The sequence below is a fragment of the Oncorhynchus keta genome, unplaced genomic scaffold, assembly GCF_023373465.1.
Source record: "Oncorhynchus keta strain PuntledgeMale-10-30-2019 unplaced genomic scaffold, Oket_V2 Un_contig_20263_pilon_pilon, whole genome shotgun sequence".
NCBI classification, from domain to species: Eukaryota; Metazoa; Chordata; class Actinopteri; order Salmoniformes; family Salmonidae; genus Oncorhynchus; species Oncorhynchus keta.
The window spans coordinates 35,099-48,752 of NW_026281912.1; the positions used below are offsets into that span (position 1 = coordinate 35,099).

At 43.2% G+C, this 13,654-nt stretch overlaps 2 long non-coding RNA genes across 8 annotated transcripts; one reads left to right on the plus strand and one right to left on the minus strand.

Moving 5' to 3' along the window:
- Window positions 1-1,947: 1,947 nt before the first annotated feature.
- LOC127920686 (uncharacterized) lies at window positions 1,948-12,873 on the minus strand. Of its 6 annotated transcripts, none has more exons than XR_008107006.1 (4): window positions 12,388-12,873; window positions 8,039-9,910; window positions 4,579-5,332; window positions 2,356-2,704 (listed from the first exon to the last, which is right to left on the minus strand). It is a non-coding gene; the product is annotated as an uncharacterized LOC127920686 (long non-coding RNA). The 6 variants fall into 6 exon arrangements; XR_008107004.1 differs by lacking the exons at window positions 2,356-2,704; window positions 4,579-5,332 and adding exons at window positions 3,395-3,500; window positions 6,155-6,562 and having other exon boundaries at window positions 9,299-9,910; XR_008107007.1 differs by lacking the exon at window positions 2,356-2,704 and adding an exon at window positions 4,396-4,522.
- On the plus strand, window positions 3,492-12,351 carry LOC127920687 (uncharacterized). Of its 2 annotated transcripts, none has more exons than XR_008107010.1 (4): window positions 3,492-3,978; window positions 4,057-4,800; window positions 5,657-6,568; window positions 12,138-12,351. It is a non-coding gene; the product is annotated as an uncharacterized LOC127920687 (long non-coding RNA). The 2 variants fall into 2 exon arrangements; XR_008107009.1 differs by lacking the exons at window positions 5,657-6,568; window positions 12,138-12,351 and adding exons at window positions 8,365-9,060; window positions 11,734-12,125.
- Window positions 12,874-13,654: the final 781 nt, after the last annotated feature.

Here is a 13,654-nt window from a genome sequence, read left to right on the forward strand (position 1 = left end):
CTCTAGGTTACCTCTCTAACCTCTAGGTTACCTATCTCCCACTCTAACCTCTAGGTTACCTCTCTAACCTCTAGGTTATATATCTCCCTCTCTAACCTCTAGGTTATATATTTCCCTCTCTAACCTCTAGGTTACATATTTCCCTCTCTAACCTCTAGGTTACATATTTCCCTCTCTAACCTCTAGGTTATATATTTCCCACTCTAACCTCTAGGTTATATATCTCCTCTCTAACCTCTAGGTTACCTATTTCCCTCTCTAACCTCTAGGTTACATATTTCCCTCTCTAACCTCTAGGTTACCTATCTCCCACTCTAACCTCTAGGTTACCTCTCTAACCCCTAGGTTACCTATCTCCCTCTCTAACCTCTAGGTTACCTATCTCCCTCTCTAAACTCTAGGTTACCTATCTCCCACTCTAACCTCTAGGTTACCTCTCTAACCTCTAGGTTACCTATCTCCCTCTCTAACCTCTAGGTTACCTATCTCCCTCTCTAACCTCTAGGTTACCTATCTCCCTCTCTAACCCCTAGGTTACCTCTCTAACCTCTAGGTTACCTATCTCCCTCTCTAACCTCTAGGTTACCTATCTCCTACTCTAACCTCTAGGTTACCGCTCTAACCTCTAGGTTACCTATCTCCCACTCTAACCTCTAGTTTACCTCTCTAACCTCTAGGTTACCGCTCTAACCTCTAGGTTACCTATCTCCCACTCTAACCTCTAGTTTACCTCTCTAACCTCTAGGTTACCACTCTAACCTCTAGGTTACGTCTCTAACCTCTAGGTTATATATTTCCCTCTCTAACCTCTAGGTTACCTATCTCCCTCTCTAACCTCTAGGTTACCTCTCTAACCTCTAGGTTACCTCTCTAATCTCTAGGTTATATATTTCCTCTCTAACCTCTAGGTTATATATCTCCCTCTATAACCTCTAGGTTTACCTCTCTAACCTCTAGGTTACCTATTTCCCTCTCTAGCCTCTAGGTTATATATTTCCCCTCTAACCTCTAGGTTATATATTTCCCTCTCTAACCTCTAGGTTATATATTTCCCTCTCTAACCTCTAGGTTACCTCTCTAGCCTCTAGGTTACATATTTCCCTCTCTAACCTCTAGGTTACCTATTTCCCTCTCTAACCTCTAGGTTACCTATCTCCCACTCTAACCTCTAGGTTACCTATCTCCCACTCTAACCTCTAGGTTACCTCTCTAACCTCTAGGTTACCTATCTCCCTCTCTAACCTTTAGGTTACCTATCTCCTTCTCTAACCTCTAGGTTACCTATCTCCCTCTCTAACCTCTAGGTTACCTATCTCCTACTCTAACCTCTAGGTTACCTCTCTAACCTCTAGGTTACCTATCTCCCTCTCTAACCTCTAGGTTACCTATCTCCTACTCTAACCTCTAGGTTTATCTCCCTCTAACCTCTAGGTTAACCTCTCTAACCTCTAGGTTATATATCTCCCTCTCTAACCTCTAGGTTACCTCTCTAGCCTCTAGGTTACCTATTTCCCTCTCTAGCCTCTAGGTTACATATTTCCCTCTCTAACCTCTAGGTTACCTATCTCCTACTCTAACCTCTAGGTTACCTCTCTAACCTCTAGGTTACCTATCTCCCTCTCTAACCTCTAGGTTACCTATCTCACACTCTAACCTCTAGTTTACCTCTCTAACCTCTAGGTTACCACTCTAACCTCTAGGTTACCTATCTCCCTCTCTAACCTCTAGGTTATATATCTCCCTCTCTAACCTCTAGGTTACCTCTCTAACCTCTAGGTTACCTCTACCTCTCTAACCTCTAGGTTACCTCTCTAACCTCTAGGTTACCTCTCTAACCTCTAGGTTATATATCTCCCTCTCTAACCTCTAGGTTACCTCTAATCTCTAGGTTACCTCTCTAGCCTCTAGGTTACATATTTCCCTCTCTAACCTCTAGGTTACATATTTCCCTCTCTAACCTCTAGGTTACCTCTCTAACCTCTAGGTTACCTCTCTAATCTCTAGGTTATATATTTCCCTCTCTAACCTCTAGGTTATATATCTCCCTCTATAACCTCTAGGTTACCTCTCTAGCCTCTAGGTTACCTATTTCCCTCTCTAGCCTCTAGGTTATATATTTCCCTCTAACCTCTAGGTTATATATCTCCCTCTATAACCTCTAGGTTCCCTCTCTAACCTCTAGGTTACCTATTTCCCTCTCTAGCCTCTAGGTTACATATTTCCCTCTCTAACCTTTAGGTTACCTATCTCCCTCTCTAACCTCTAGGTTACCTATCTCCCTCTCTAACCTCTAGGTTACCTATCTCCCACTCTAACCTCTAGGTTATCTCTCTAACCTCTAGGTTACCTATTTCCCTCTCTTAACCTCTAGGTTACCTATCTCCTACTCTAACCTCTAGGTTACCTCTCTAACCTCTAGGTTACCTATCTCCTACTCTAACCTCTAGGTTACCTCTCTAACCTCTAGGTTACCTATCTCCCACTCTAACCTCTAGTTTACCTCTCTAACCTCTAGGTTACCACTCTAACCTCTAGGTTACTACCTATCTCCCTCTCTAACCTCTAGGTTATATATCTCCCTCTCTAACCTCTAGGTTACCTCTCTAACCTCTAGGTTACCTATCTCCCACTCTAACCTCTAGGTTACCTCTCTAACCTCTAGGTTACCTATCTCCCACTCTAACCTCTAGGTTACCTCTCTAACCTCTAGGTTATATATCTCCCTCTCTAACCTCTAGGTTATATATTTCCCTCTCTAACCTCTAGGTTAAATATTTCCCTCTCTAACCTCTAGGTTACATATTTCCCTCTCTAACCTCTAGGTTATATATTTCCCACTCTAACCTCTAGGTTATATATCTCCCTCTCTAACCTCTAGGTTACCTATTTACCTCTCTAAACTCTAGGTTACATATTTCCCTCTCTAACCTCTAGGTTACCTATATCCCACTCTAACCTCTAGGTTACCTCTCTAACCCCTAGGTTACCTATCTCCCTCTCTAACCTCTAGGTTACCTATCTCCTACTCTAACCTCTAGGTTACCTCTCTAACCTCTAGGTTACCTATCTCCCTCTCTAACCTCTAGGTTACCTATCTCCCACTCTAACCTCTAGTTTACCTCTCTAACCTCTAGGTTACCACTCTAACCTCTAGGTTACCTATCTCCCTCTCTAACCTCTAGGTTATATATCTCCCTCTCTAACCTCTAGGTTACCACTCTAACCTCTAGGTTACCTATCTCCCTCTCTAACCTCTAGGTTACCTATCTCCCTCTCTAACCTCTAGGTTACCTATCTCCTACTCTAACTTCTAGGTTACCTCTCTAACCTCTAGGTTACCTATCTCCCTCTCTAACCTCTAGGTTACCTATCTCCCACTCTAACCTCTAGTTTACCTCTCTAACCTCTAGGTTACCACTCTAACCTCTAGGTTACCTATCTCCCTCTCTAACCTCTAGGTTATATATCTCCCTCTCTAACCTCTAGGTTACCTCTCTAACCTCTAGGTTATATATCTCCCTCTCTAACCTCTAGGTTACCTCTCTAATCTCTAGGTTATATATTTCCCTCTATAACCTCTAGGTTACCTCTCTAACCTCTAGGTTACATATTTCCCTCTATAACCTCTAGGTTACCTCTCTAACCTCTAGGTTACCTATTTCCCTCTCTAACCTCTAGGTTACCTATTTCCCTCTCTAGCCTCTAGGTTACATATTTCCCTCTCTAACCTCTAGGTTATATATTTCCCACTCTAACCTCTAGGTTATATATTTCCCTCTCTAACCTCTAGGTTACCTATTTCCCTCTCTAACCTCTAGGTTACATATTTCCCTCTCTAACCTCTAGGTTACCTATCTCCCACTCTAACCTCTAGGTTACCTATCTCCCACTCTAACCTCTAGGTTACCAATCTCCCACTCTAACCTCTAGGTTACCTCTCTAACCTCTAGGTTACCTATCTCCCTCTCTAACCTTTAGGTTACCTATCTCCCTCTCTAACCTCTAGGTTACCTATCTCCCTCTCTAACCTCTAGGTTACCTCCCTCTAACCTCTAGGTTACCTATCTCCCTCTCTAACCTCTAGGTTACCTATCTCCCTCTCTAACCTCTAGGTTACCTATCTCCCACTCTAACCTCTAGGTTACCTCTCTAACCTCTAGGTTACCTATTTCCCTCTCTTAACCTCTAGGTTACCTATCTCCTACTCTAACCTCTAGGTTACCTCTCTAACCTCTAGGTTACCTATCTCCTACTCTAACCTCTAGGTTACCTCTCTAACCTCTAGGTTACCTATCTCCCACTCTAACCTCTAGTTTACCTCTCTAACCTCTAGGTTACCACTCTAACCTCTAGGTTACTACCTATCTCCCTCTCTAACCTCTAGGTTATATATCTCCCTCTCTAACCTCTAGGTTACCTCTCTAACCTCTAGGTTACCTATCTCCCACTCTAACCTCTAGGTTACCTCTCTAACCTCTAGGTTACCTATCTCCCACTCTAACCTCTAGGTTACCTCTCTAACCTCTAGGTTATATATCTCCCTCTCTAACCTCTAGGTTATATATTTCCCTCTCTAACCTCTAGGTTACATATTTCCCTCTCTAACCTCTAGGTTACATATTTCCCTCTCTAACCTCTAGGTTATATATTTCCCACTCTAACCTCTAGGTTATATATCTCCCTCTCTAACCTCTAGGTTACCTATTTCCCTCTCTAAACTCTAGGTTACATATTTCCCTCTCTAACCTCTAGGTTACCTATCTCCCACTCTAACCTCTAGGTTACCTCTCTAACCCCTAGGTTACCTATCTCCCTCTCTAACCTCTAGGTTACCTATCTCAAACTCTAATCTCTAGGTTACCTCTCTAACCTCTAGGTTACCTATCTCCCTCTCTAACCTCTAGGTTACCTATCTCCCTCTCTAAACTCTAGGTTACCTATCTCCCACTCTAACCTCTAGGTTACCTCTCTAACCTCTAGGTTACCTATCTCCCTCTCTAACCTCTAGGTTACCTATCTCCCTCTCTAACCTCTAGGTTACCTATCTCCCTCTCTAACCCCTAGGTTACCTCTCTAACCTCTAGGTTACCTATCTCCCTCTCTAACCTCTAGGTTACCTATCTCCTACTCTAACCTCTAGGTTACCGCTCTAACCTCTAGGTTACCTATTTCCCTCTCTAGCCTCTAGGTTATATATTTCCCTCTAACCTCTAGGTTATATATCTCCCTCTATAACCTCTAGGTTACCTCTCTAATCTCTAGGTTATATATTTCCCTCTCTAACCTCTAGGTTATATATCTCCCTCTATAACCTCTAGGTTACCTCTCTAGCCTCTAGGTTACCTATTTCCCTCTCTAGCCTCTAGGTTATATATTTCCCTCTAACCTCTAGGTTATATATCTCCCTCTATAACCTCTAGGTTACCTCTCTAACCTCTAGGTTACCTATTTCCCTCTCTAGCCTCTAGGTTACATATTTCCCTCTCTAACCTCTAGGTTACCTATTTCCCTCTCTAACCTCTAGGTTACCTATCTCCCACTCTAACCTCTAGGTTACCTATCTCCCACTCTAACCTCTAGGTTACCTCTCTAACCTCTAGGTTACCTATCTCCCTCTCTAACCTCTAGGTTACCTATCTCCCTCTCTAACCTCTAGGTTACCTATCTCCCTCTCTAACCTCTAGGTTACCTATCTCCTACTCTAACCTCTAGGTTACCTCTCTAACCTCTAGGTTACCTATCTCCCTCTCTAACCTCTAGGTTACCTATCTCCCACTCTAACCTCTAGTTTACCTCTCTAACCTCTAGGTTACCACTCTAACCTCTAGGTTACCTATCTCCCTCTCTAACCTCTAGGTTATATATCTCCCTCTCTAACCTCTAGGTTACCACTCTAACCTCTAGGTTACCTATCTCCCTCTCTAACCTCTAGGTTACCTATCTCCCTCTCTAACCTCTAGGTTACCTATCTCCTACTCTAACTTCTAGGTTACCTCTCTAACCTCTAGGTTACCTATCTCCCTCTCTAACCTCTAGGTTACCTATCTCCCACTCTAACCTCTAGTTTACCTCTCTAACCTCTAGGTTACCACTCTAACCTCTAGGTTACCTATCTCCCTCTCTAACCTCTAGGTTATATATCTCCCTCTCTAACCTCTAGGTTACCTCTCTAACCTCTAGGTTACCTCTCTAACCTCTAGGTTATATATCTCCCTCTCTAACCTCTAGGTTACCTCTCTAATCTCTAGGTTATATATTTCCCTCTATAACCTCTAGGTTACCTCTCTAACCTCTAGGTTACATATTTCCCTCTATAACCTCTAGGTTACCTCTCTAACCTCTAGGTTACCTATTTCCCTCTCTAACCTCTAGGTTACCTATTTCCCTCTCTAGCCTCTAGGTTACATATTTCCCTCTCTAACCTCTAGGTTATATATTTCCCACTCTAACCTCTAGGTTATATATTTCCCTCTCTAACCTCTAGGTTACCTATTTCCCTCTCTAACCTCTAGGTTACATATTTCCCTCTCTAACCTCTAGGTTACCTATCTCCCACTCTAACCTCTAGGTTACCTATCTCCCACTCTAACCTCTAGGTTACCTATCTCCCACTCTAACCTCTAGGTTACCAATCTCTAACCTCTAGGTTACCTAATCTACCCCTCTCTAACCTCTAGGTTACCTATCTCCCTCTCTAACCTCTAGGTTACCTATCTCCCTCTCTAACCTCTAGGTTACCTATCTCCCACTCTAACCTCTAGGTTACCTCTCTAACCTCTAGGTTACCTATTTCCCTCTCTTAACCTCTAGGTTACCTATCTCCTACTCTAACCTCTAGGTTACCTCTCTAACCTCTAGGTTACCTATCTCCTACTCTAACCTCTAGGTTATCCTCTCTAACCTCTAGGTTACCTATCTACCCCACTCTAACCTCTAGTTTACCTCTCTAACCTCTAGGTTACCACTCTAACCTCTAGGTTACTACCTATCTCCCTCTCTAACCTCTAGGTTATATATCTCCCTCTCTAACCTCTAGGTTACCTCTCTAACCTCTAGGTTACCTATCTCCCACTCTAACCTCTAGGTTACCTCTCTAACCTCTAGGTTACCTATCTCCCACTCTAACCTCTAGGTTACCTCTCTAACCTCTAGGTTATATATCTCCCTCTCTAACCTCTAGGTTATATATTTCCCTCTCTAACCTCTAGGTTACATATTTCCCTCTCTAACCTCTAGGTTACATATTTCCCTCTCTAACCTCTAGGTTATATATTTCCCACTCTAACCTCTAGGTTATATATCTCCCTCTCTAACCTCTAGGTTACCTATTTCCCTCTCTAACCTCTAGGTTACATATTTCCCTCTCTAACCTCTAGGTTACCTATCTCCCACTCTAACCTCTAGGTTACCTCTCTAACCCCTAGGTTACCTATCTCCCTCTCTAACCTCTAGGTTACCTATCTCAAACTCTAATCTCTAGGTTACCTCTCTAACCTCTAGGTTACCTATCTCCCTCTCTAACCTCTAGGTTACCTATCTCCCTCTCTAACCTCTAGGTTACCTCTCTAACCTCTAGGTTACCTATCTCCCTCTCTAACCTCTAGGTTACCTATCTCCCTCTCTAACCTCTAGGTTACCTATCTCCCTCTCTAACCCCTAGGTTACCTCTCTAACCTCTAGGTTACCTATCTCCCTCTCTAACCTCTAGGTTACCTATCTCCTACTCTAACCTCTAGGTTACCGCTCTAACCTCTAGGTTACCTATCTCCCACTCTAACCTCTAGTTTACCTCTCTAACCTCTAGGTTACCGCTCTAACCTCTAGGTTACCTATCTCCCACTCTAACCTCTAGGTTACCTCTCTAACCTCTAGGTTATATATTTCCCTCTCTAACCTCTAGGTTACCTATCTCCCTCTCTAACCTCTAGGTTACCTCTCTAACCTCTAGGTTACCTCTCTAATCTCTAGGTTATATATTTCCCTCTCTAACCTCTAGGTTATATATCTCCCTCTATAACCTCTAGGTTACCTCTCTAACCTCTAGGTTACCTATTTCCCTCTCTAGCCTCTAGGTTATATATTTCCCTCTCTAACCTCTAGGTTATATATCTCCCTCTATAACCTCTAGGTTACCTCTCTAACCTCTAGGTTACCTATTTCCCTCTCTAGCCTCTAGGTTACATATTTCCCTCTCTAACCTCTAGGTTACCTATTTCCCTCTCTAACCTCTAGGTTACCTATCTCCCACTCTAACCTCTAGGTTACCTATCTCCCACTCTAACCTCTAGGTTACCTCTCTAACCTCTAGGTTACCTATCTCCCTCTCTAACCTTTAGGTTACCTATCTCCTTCTCTAACCTCTAGGTTACCTATCTCCCTCTCTAACCTCTAGGTTACCTATCTCCTACTCTAACCTCTAGGTTACCTCTCTAACCTCTAGGTTACCTATCTCCCTCTCTAACCTCTAGGTTACCTATCTCCCACTCTAACCTCTAGTTTACCTCTCTAACCTCTAGGTTACCACTCTAACCTCTAGGTTACCTATCTCCCTCTCTAACCTCTAGGTTATATATCTCCCTCTCTAACCTCTAGGTTACCACTCTAACCTCTAGGTTACCTATCTCCCTCTCTAACCTCTAGGTTACCTATCTCCCTCTCTAACCTCTAGGTTACCTATCTCCTACTCTAACTTCTAGGTTACCTCTCTAACCTCTAGGTTACCTATCTCCCCCTCTAACCTCTAGGTTACCTATCTCCCACTCTAACCTCTAGTTTACCTCTCTAACCTCTAGGTTACCACTCTAACCTCTAGGTTACCTATCTCCCTCTCTAACCTCTAGGTTATATATCTCCCTCTCTAACCTCTAGGTTACCTCTCTAACCTCTAGGTTACCTCTCTAACCTCTAGGTTATATATCTCCCTCTCTAACCTCTAGGTTACCTCTCTAATCTCTAGGTTATATATTTCCCTCTATAACCTCTAGGTTACCTCTCTAACCTCTAGGTTACCTATTTCCCTCTCTAACCTCTAGGTTACCTATTTCCCTCTCTAGCCTCTAGGTTACATATTTCCCTCTCTAACCTCTAGGTTATATATTTCCCTCTCTAACCTCTAGGTTACCTCTCTAGCCTCTAGGTTACATATTTCCCTCTCTAACCTCTAGGTTACATATTTCCCTCTCTAACCTCTAGGTTATATATTTCCCACTCTAACCTCTAGGTTATATATCTCCCTCTCTAACCTCTAGGTTACCTATTTCCCTCTCTAACCTCTAGGTTACATATTTCCCTCTCTAACCTCTAGGTTACCTATCTCCCACTCTAACCTCTAGGTTACCTATCTCCCACTCTAACCTCTAGGTTACCAATCTCCCACTCTAACCTCTAGGTTACCTCTCTAACCTCTAGGTTACCTATCTCCCTCTCTAACCTTTAGGTTACCTATCTCCCTCTCTAACCTCTAGGTTACCTATCTCCCTCTCTAACCTCTAGGTTACCTATCTCCCACTCTAACCTCTAGGTTACCTCTCTAACCTCTAGGTTACCTATTTCCCTCTCTTAACCTCTAGGTTACCTATCTCCTACTCTAACCTCTAGGTTACCTCTCTCCTACTCTAACCTCTAGGTTACCTCTCTAACCTCTAGGTTACCTATCTCCTACTCTAACCTCTAGGTTACCTCTCTAACCTCTAGGTTACCTATCTCCCACTCTAACCTCTAGTTTACCTCTCTAACCTCTAGGTTACCACTCTAACCTCTAGGTTACTACCTATCTCCCTCTCTAACCTCTAGGTTATATATCTCCCTCTCTAACCTCTAGGTTACCTCTCTAACCTCTAGGTTACCTATCTCCCACTCTAACCTCTAGGTTACCTCTCTAACCTCTAGGTTACCTATCTCCCACTCTAACCTCTAGGTTACCTCTCTAACCTCTAGGTTACATATTTCCCTCTCTAACCTCTAGGTTACATATTTCCCTCTCTAACCTCTAGGTTATATATTTCCCACTCTAACCTCTAGGTTATATATCTCCCTCTCTAACCTCTAGGTTACCTATTTCCCTCTCTAACCTCTAGGTTACATATTTCCCTCTCTAACCTCTAGGTTACCTATCTCCCACTCTAACCTCTAGGTTACCTCTCTAACCCCTAGGTTACCTATCTCCCTCTCTAACCTCTAGGTTACCTATCTCCTACTCTAACCTCTAGGTTACCTCTCTAACCTCTAGGTTACCTATCTCCCTCTCTAACCTCTAGGTTACCTATCTCCCACTCTAACCTCTAGTTTACCTCTCTAACCTCTAGGTTACCACTCTAACCTCTAGGTTACCTATCTCCCTCTCTAACCTCTAGGTTATATATCTCCCTCTCTAACCTCTAGGTTACCACTCTAACCTCTAGGTTACCTATCTCCCTCTCTAACCTCTAGGTTACCTATTTCCCTCTCTAACCTCTAGGTTACATATTTCCCTCTCTAACCTCTAGGTTACCTATCTCCCACTCTAACCTCTAGGTTACCAATCTCCCACTCTAACCTCTAGGTTACCTCTCTAACCTCTAGGTTACCTATCTCCCTCTCTAACCTTTAGGTTACCTATCTCCCTCTCTAACCTCTAGGTTACCTATCTCCCTCTCTAACCTCTAGGTTTATCTCCCACTCTAACCTCTAGGTTACTATTTCCCCTCTCTAACCTCTAGGTTACCTATTTCCCTCTCTTAACCTCTAGGTTACCTATCTCCTACTCTAACCTCTAGGTTACCTCTCTCCTACTCTAACCTCTAGGTTACCTCTCTAACCTCTAGGTTACCTATCTCCTACTCTAACCTCTAGGTTACATATTTCCCTCTCTAACCTCTAGGTTACCTATCTCCCACTCTAACCTCTAGGTTACCTCTCTAACCCCTAGGTTACCTATCTCCCTCTCTAACCTCTAGGTTACCTATCTCCCACTCTAACCTCTAGGTTACCTCTCTAACCCCTAGGTTACCTATCTCCCTCTCTAACCTCTAGGTTACCTATCTCCTACTCTAACCTCTAGGTTACCTCTCTAACCTCTAGGTTACCTATTTCCCTCTCTAACCTCTAGGTTACCTCTCTCCCTCTCTAACCTCTAGGTTTATCTCCCACTCTAACCTCTAGGTTACCTCTCTAACCTCTAGGTTACCTATCTCCCTAGGTTACCTCTAACCTCTAGGTTATATATCTCCCTCTCTAACCTCTAGGTTACCACTCTAACCTCTAGGTTACCTATCTCCCTCTCTAACCTCTAGGTTACCTATCTCCCTCTCTAACCTCTAGGTTACCTATCTCCTACTCTAACTTCTAGGTTACCTCTCTAACCTCTAGGTTACCTATCTCCCTCTCTAACCTCTAGGTTACCTATCTCCCACTCTAACCTCTAGTTTACCTCTCTAACCTCTAGGTTACCACTCTAACCTCTAGGTTACCTATCTCCCTCTCTAACCTCTAGGTTATATATCTCCCTCTCTAACCTCTAGGTTACCTCTCTAACCTCTAGGTTACCTCTCTAACCTCTAGGTTACCTCTCTAACCTCTAGGTTATATATCTCCCTCTCTAACCTCTAGGTTACCTCTCTAACCTCTAGGTTATATATTTCCCTCTATAACCTCTAGGTTACCTCTCTAACCTCTAGGTTACCTAACCTCTAGGTTCCCTCTCTAACCTCTAGGTTACCTATTTCCTAACCTCTAGGTTACCTATTTCCCCTCTAGGTTACATATTTCCCTCTCTAACCTCTAGGTTATATATTTCCCACTCTAACCTCTAGGTTATATATTTCCCTCTCTAACCTCTAGGTTACCTATTTCCCTCTCTAACCTCTAGGTTACATATTTCCCTCTCTAACCTCTAGGTTACCTATCTCCCACTCTAACCTCTAGGTTACCTATCTCCCACTCTAACCTCTAGGTTACCTATCTCCCACTCTAACCTCTAGGTTACCAATCTCCCACTCTAACCTCTAGGTTACCTCTCTAACCTCTAGGTTACCTATCTCCCTCTCTAACCTTTAGGTTACCTATCTCCCTCTCTAACCTCTAGGTTACCAATCTCCCACTCTAACCTCTAGGTTACCTCTCTAACCTCTAGGTTACCTATCTCCCTCTCTAACCTTTAGGTTACCTATCTCCCACTCTAACCTCTAGGTTACCTATCTCCCACTCTAACCTCTAGGTTACCAATCTCCCACTCTAACCTCTAGGTTACCTCTCTAACCTCTAGGTTACCTATCTCCCTCTCTAACCTTTAGGTTACCTATCTCCCTCTCTAACCTCTAGGTTACCTATCTCCTACTCTAACCTCTAGGTTACCTCTCTAACCTCTAGGTTACCTATCTCCCACTCTAACCTCTAGGTTACCTCTCTAACCTCTAGGTTACCTCTCTAATCTCTAGGTTATATATTTCCCTCTATAACCTCTAGGTTACCTCTCTAACCTCTAGGTTACATATTTCCCTCTATAACCTCTAGGTTACCTCTCTAACCTCTAGGTTACCTATTTCCCTCTCTAACCTCTAGGTTACCTATTTCCCTCTCTAGCCTCTAGGTTACATATTTCCCTCTCTAACCTCTAGGTTATATATTTCCCACTCTAACCTCTAGGTTATATATTTCCCTCTCTAACCTCTAGGTTACCTATTTCCCTCTCTAACCTCTAGGTTACATATTTCCCTCTCTAACCTCTAGGTTACCTATCTCCCACTCTAACCTCTAGGTTACCTATCTCCCACTCTAACCTCTAGGTTACCTATCTCCCACTCTAACCTCTAGGTTACCAATCTCCCACTCTAACCTCTAGGTTACCTCTCTAACCTCTAGGTTACCTATCTCCCTCTCTAACCTTTAGGTTACCTATCTCCCTCTCTAACCTCTAGGTTACATATTTCCCTCTCTAACCTCTAGGTTATATATTTCCCACTCTAACCTCTAGGTTATATATTTCCCTCTCTAACCTCTAGGTTACCTATTTCCCTCTCTAACCTCTAGGTTACATATTTCCCTCTCTAACCTCTAGGTTACCTATCTCCCACTCTAACCTCTAGGTTACCTATCTCCCACTCTAACCTCTAGGTTACCTATCTCCCACTCTAACCTCTAGGTTACCTATCTCCCTCTCTAACCTCTAGGTTACCTATCTCCCACTCTAACCTCTAGGTTACCTATCTCCCTCTCTAACCTCTAGGTTATATATCTCCCTCTCTAACCTCTAGGTTACCACTCTCCCCTCTAACCTCTAGGTTACCTCTATCTCCCTCTCTAACCTCTAGGTTACCTATCTCCTCTAACCTCTAGGTTACCTATCTCCTACTCTAACCTCTAGGTTACCTAACCTCTCTAACCTCTAGGTTACCTATCTCCCTCTCTAACCTCTAGGTTACCTATCTCCCACTCTAACCTCTAGTTTACCTCTCTAACCTCTAGGTTACCTCTCTAACCTCTAGGTTACCTATCTCCCTCTCTAACCTCTAGGTTATATATCTCCCTCTCTAACCTCTAGGTTACCTCTAACCTCTAGGTTCTCTAACCTCTAGGTTACCTCTCTAACCTCTAGGTTATATATCTCCCTCTCTAACCTCTAGGTTACCTCTCTAACCTCTAGGTTATATATTTCCCTCTCTAACCTCTAGGTTACCTC